Genomic DNA, 6,000 nt, shown 5'->3' with positions numbered 1-6,000 from the left:
ATACATGGTCAGAAAACATAATCCACAAATGTTACAAAACTCTCCTCACAAACATTTAATTTACCATTCTTCTGTTGCAAAATGACAACCCGCAGATACTTACAAACCATGGTGAGTAATGCAATTATATGTTATTGTACTGCAAATATAATAAAATCAATGAGAGAAAATTCTAATACTGTACTGCTGTATCATACTGTATAGTATTAAATAGATTAGTTCAAAGGAAACATGAGTTTTTTAAGGAAAAATTTTCTGCCAAATTGCACTATTATTATTGTTTAGAGAAAACAATACAGTACAGGAAAAGGATACTGATATAATCAAATGTTTATAAAGATGCAAAAAGATAAAAAAAATAATGAAAGCAGAAAACATGAGTCATAACCTGCAGATAGTTAACCAAGTTGAAAACCATGAGTCATGCTAAGCTGAAACATAATAGTGAAGCATACAGTCAACCTCCCATTTCGCAGATTTCTCTATGGACCTTATATACCCATTATCATGGGAAACTTGTGTATTTGCGGTATTTTCCTATGAGAAATATCCACAAATTACTGAATTTTCATATCAATTTCATTATTAAATGCACTTTTTGTGATAAAACTATTTACAAACCCAGTTATAAGCATTTTTAGTGGGGGTTTCTTGAGTTTGAACTAACAAAATAGGCAGTTTTAAGCAGCATTTTTATTACAGGAGTTCTAAGCATTTGCAGATTCTAGCTACTATTCATGGGGGAGGTGGGGTTCCGGTATGCTTTATTTGTTTGTTTTTGTTTTCTGGTATGCATCCCCCATGAATAACAGCCCCCCATTGTAATACTATGTGAAATTGTTTTCAACTTATTGAAAGCAATTTCAGTATAACAGAAGCCAGATGATCTAGGCTATTTACAAACATGCAGTTGAGAGATTTTTACAAGTACAAAGATATCTTATATGGCCACACCATATGCATTATTAGTTTTGAGTTACATACCTGTTATTTGAGATAGATTGCCTTTTTTCTTATATTGTACCATATCAAATTTTTGTATATTGTACCATATCAAGTATTTTTGCCTTTATAAAGAAAATTTCTGAGTATCCAACCCACCAAATTTTAACCATTCAGATGGCAATGAACTGATTTCCAACGTGAAACTACAGTAAGTACATGAACAAGAAGCCAGCTGTGCAGATCCATCTTCTGAGAAACTTGGTGGCCGATCAACAGCCAAGATTTGCCACTTTTTCATGTAGAAAACTGCAGCTCATTTTTTGTGATCTCTAATGATATTGTTTTACTTAACCCCCTGGGAACGTACAACTCTGCCAACTATCATCTCAAATATTTGAGAATATGGTCTTGTAAATTAAAAACTTTTTCGAGACATAAATAGAAGTATTTAAGCTGTTAAAATCTGGTATAAAAACTACTTACATGATTTTAACCTTAATATAAAAAAAATAATTGTTTAGACAGAACACAAATCTGAACAAGTAATCCTAATCTTTAAATATATCTGTTCTTAAAAACAAAGTGCAATAATGCTTAAAACGTGAAAATTATTCTCAAATTTACTACAAAAAATAGGCATCATCAAGACCTGAACTATTATCTGAATCATGGTCACTTTCATCCATGCAAGGTGCTTCACTTCTCTCTAATATGTCTTGAGCACTTGCAATATTAGGATCAAACTCATTTCCACCACATTCACTAGCTAATTCTGTATCACTGGAATCTTCTGTGTCAATTAGCTTAAGTTTGCAATCATTATTTCTTGCATGAGCTTGTGCTTCAGTGTCTATCCCACCAAAATTGTTACTTTCCAAGAATTTTTGTTCACTATGCAGTGTTTTATCAACTCCTTTGTGACACTTTGTTTCTTGTGAAGCTTGATTCACAATTTCCAAAAGCTTTGCCATGGAAGGAGCATTTGAATTTTTGGATGCTGACCTAATTTCTGGTCCCCATAGAAGTTTCTGGTCCCACCAGCTTCCACCATGTATCCAGGTCACAAGAGATGGCATTTCACTAACTAGATTAAATCTTCTCACATTACCAATCTGAAAGATAGAGCTAATGAACACAATTATATAGTACAAATCCTAATTAAAGATATATAATATCCTTGGACAGTCTTGCACCATATGTTTAAAAAAAAAGACAAAATAGTTTTGTTCCCTGTTCATGTACATGTAGAGGGACTTCTTTACATACACAAGAGTAAGGTAATTAAATTCCTTGTGTATGCTGAAAATTTTCTGTACGCCGAGAGAAAATTTCAGATAATTTAAAAACACCTCAAACCCCAGTTACATTATTATAAAAACACCATAGAGCAAATAAGGTAGCATATGCTACGATTTCATTCATAGTGATTTCAATCAGTTAAGTTCTGTAGTTCAATTATTAATTCATTTTACATATCACAAGACTGGGAACTCTCAGTCTCTCAAGAGAGTTCACAGAGGAAGGATGTATGTTCCGACCTCTCTTTCAAAAATTATAACTTTCATTACACCTCAGTTTTACCTGCAGAAAAGGAGTGTTTCTGAATTTTGCCACTAAACATCTTCAAACCAATGATTTAGGATTACAATGGTATAAGAGTTATGAAGAAAATTGTATATAAAATAAAAAGAATAATTAGAGGGATAAAGGAGGACTGATTATAGGAAAGAAAAATCAATGGGATGAATGAATTTCCTCCATAAATATCTAAGTAGCAATTTATTTCATATAGAGATTTCCACTAATTGGATATAATAGGGTGATGGTGATATGATAGTGATGATAATGAAGTCTTACGGCTTCCTCGCCCAGAAATAGATTTTTCCTACGTCAAAATCCCTTTTTTCCTCCATAAGACTTCTGTCGAGGGGTTGTGATCATGATGATATCATCGAGTGATCATGTGAGCAACACCTGACTACACAAAAATAAGAGTGATTAATATTCTTAATCTTTTGCTTGTATTTTTCACATTGATAGCCCTGTTTATAATTTTTTTGGTAACACTGTCTCCATTACATTTAAGCTATGAAACTGTATGAAACACAAGTTGATAAAATTACTAATGAGGAATGCACTGGGATCTCATGTAAGGAATGAAAGAATATATTCTATATTAAGAATTTCAAGTTTATTTCACCATAAATATTTTAGCATTAAGTTTACTAAAGTACATAATTATTATTATATTATAATCCTTGAATAATTGGCTTGAAGATGTTTAGTGATGAAATTCAGAAACATAACAATTTGTCGAAAATTGTATTTTTCCTAACTATGCAAACCTGAGGTCCTTTAACAATAGGAAGGTACTTGGCGGCAGCTGAACCGGTTGTAAGCTTCGAACAAGGGGGTTCGGTAGTTAACTACTTGTCCGGCAGTTGGAGGTCAGCTCGACTGTGAGGAGAGGAGTCATTTTGCTTTAGGCCCAGGAAACGCAGAGTGAGGGGTGGCATGAGGTGGGACTATGTGTAAAAGACCTCAAGTTTGTATAGTTAGGAAAAATACAAATTTTGACATTGTTATTTGTTCCGATACGTATACAAACCCTCGGCCCTTTAACAATAGGAAGACTCGCTTACTGGTGGGTGGAATCTGAGTTTTATGAACAGACTGGTGTTTGTCCGACCTTGGTTCCCTCCCTGGTCGTAAGAGCAAAGGGAGGGATCCTAGCCTCTGCCCAGCTGATCGGGGTGTGCACCGCAGGATCAGTGGCCAGACTTCTGGACCAAATTCATAAGAGGGAGGCAAGTGTACCTCTTATAAATAGCAAAAACACAAGAACTAGTTCCTACTTCAAGAGCCAATATGAAGTCATGGGTTTGTCTCTTGTTGGCTTCCACTCCTCCCCTTGTTGGGGAGTGGTGGATAAACATTCCTATCCCTACTGAAAGGGATAGGATGGAGCTCAGTCATGTAGCTTACCTGCATCTGCTTCCTGTTCAGGTAGAGGAGGAAGAATGAAGGAGTAAGAGAAGCCAGTCACACACTCTTTCACTCGTCCATTCGTGCAGTCACACAAGGATGCGATACTGTTCTGTTCGCTCGGGTGCTGGGTAGACTACACAACTTGTTGAGCAGCCACCACAGGTCCCAAGGAAAAGGTGTCCAAGGACCTGTGGGTAATATCCCGAAGGTAGAAGGAAGTGAAGGGGTTTGGTTGGCCCAAACCCTTGCCTTCAGAACCTGCGCCATGGAGAAGTTGTTGTGGAACGCAAGGGTTGGACCAATACCTCTGACTTCGTGGGCTCTCAGACGAAGGGTATGGGTGTCGTCACTACCATCCAGAAAGAAAGTGTGTTCTTGGAAACCTCTTTCTTGGTAACCCCGGTGCTAATGAAGAGGCGTTGACACTCAGGCCTGAGGTGTCGAGGTGTCGAGTTCTCTTCATATAGCGCCGTAGCGCCCTCACAGGACAAAGCAGTATCTCATCCGCATCATTATCAGTAAAGTCCTTCAGGGAGGGGATCGTGAAAGACTCGAACCGGTCGTCAGGGACCGAAGGATTCTGAGTCTTCGCTACGAAGTTCGGGACGAAATCGAGCGTCGCGGATCCCCATCCCCTGGAATGCTTAACGTCGAAGGAAAGACCATGAAGTTCCCCTACTCTCTTCGCCGATGCCAGGGCCAGCAGGAAGAGGGTCTTGAGGGTCAGATCCCTGTCTGACGATCTCGGAGTGGCTCGAAGGGTCGGTCTTCAAGTCAAACTCCTAAGGACGAGAGTCACATCCGACCCCGGGGGCTGAGTTCCCTGGGTGGGCAAGACCTCTCGAAGCTCTTCATAAGGAGGGAGATCTCGAAGGAGGAGGAGATATCCACTCATCCCAGTTTAAGGACTAGGGCCAGGGCAGCTCTGTATCCTTTAGATGGAGAGGAGCTTCTCTTGGCAAAGGAAAACTAGGAAATCTGCTACCTGCTGAATAGTGGCTCTGAGAGGAGAGAGAGACCCCATCCACGACACCAACCACAGAAGACGGACCACTTTCCCTGGTATACAGCTGCATAGGGACTGTCTGAGGTACCCAGCCATCTCTGTTGCTGCGCTGCGAGAAAAGCCTCCCGCTCGCAAGAGATGGTGGATAACAGCCAGCCGTGAAGACACAGGGGCCCGACTAACCGGTGATACCGTTCTACGTGGGGCTGGCACAGGAGGTTGTGCCAGGGGGGAATCTCTCTCGGTGCTTCGGCGAGCAGAGCCACCAGGTCCGGGTACCAAACGGCCTGAGGCCATTTGGGCGCCACCAGGAACATCCGAAGATTCGAGGTGACCAGTGCCCTGCTGATCACCTTGCGAATCAGACAGAACGGGTGAAAGGCGTATACGAAGAGGTTGCCCCACGGGCCCTGAAGTGTTGAAGGGCGTCCTCTGCAGCTGCCCATAGGTCCGGCACAACCGAGTAGAAAACCTGGAGTTTTCTGTTGTGCCAGATGGCAAACAGATCCATGACTGGACGCCCCCACAGGTTGAAGAGCCTTTCCGCCACGTCTGGGTGAAGGGACCACTCGGTTCCTATCACCTGATCCTGACGGCTGAGCTTGTCCGCTACGACATTCCTCTTGCCTGGAATGTAGCGGGCTGACAGCTCTACTGAGTGTGCCACGGCCCACTCGTGCACCTGCAACGTCAACTGATACAACGGGAGGGACACTAGGCCCCCCTGCTTGTTGACGTACGCCACTACCGTGGTGTTGTCGCTCATCAACACCACTGAGTGTCCCACCAGACGATCTTGAAACTCTTGGAGAGCGAGAAACGCTGCCTTGAGCTCCAGGACGTTGATGTGAAGGTGCTCGTCGTGATGGTTACACACACCCGCAGCCAGCAACTCCTCCAGGTGTGCTGGCTGATGCGGTCGATGCGTCTGAAAACAGCAACATCTCCGGGGGGGGGAGTGCAAAGAGGCACTTCTCTTACGAGGTTCCCGTCGTCCAGCCACCAGGCTAGGTCCTGCCTCACCTCCTCCGTGAGGGACACAGGGAAGAAAGGTGGGTCTC

At 41.9% G+C, this 6,000-nt stretch overlaps 1 pseudogene; it reads right to left on the bottom strand.

Moving 5' to 3' along the window:
• Nucleotides 1-26: 26 nt before the first annotated feature.
• Nucleotides 27-6,000, bottom strand: part of LOC135222353 (uncharacterized) — an 81,757-nt pseudogene continuing 75,783 nt past the window's right edge.

Source organism: Macrobrachium nipponense, chromosome 3 (assembly GCF_015104395.2).
Source record: "Macrobrachium nipponense isolate FS-2020 chromosome 3, ASM1510439v2, whole genome shotgun sequence".
Taxonomy (NCBI): Eukaryota; Metazoa; Arthropoda; class Malacostraca; order Decapoda; family Palaemonidae; genus Macrobrachium; species Macrobrachium nipponense.
Note: the sequence above shows the minus strand (reverse complement) of the source record. Positions and strands in the feature narration are given on the sequence as shown.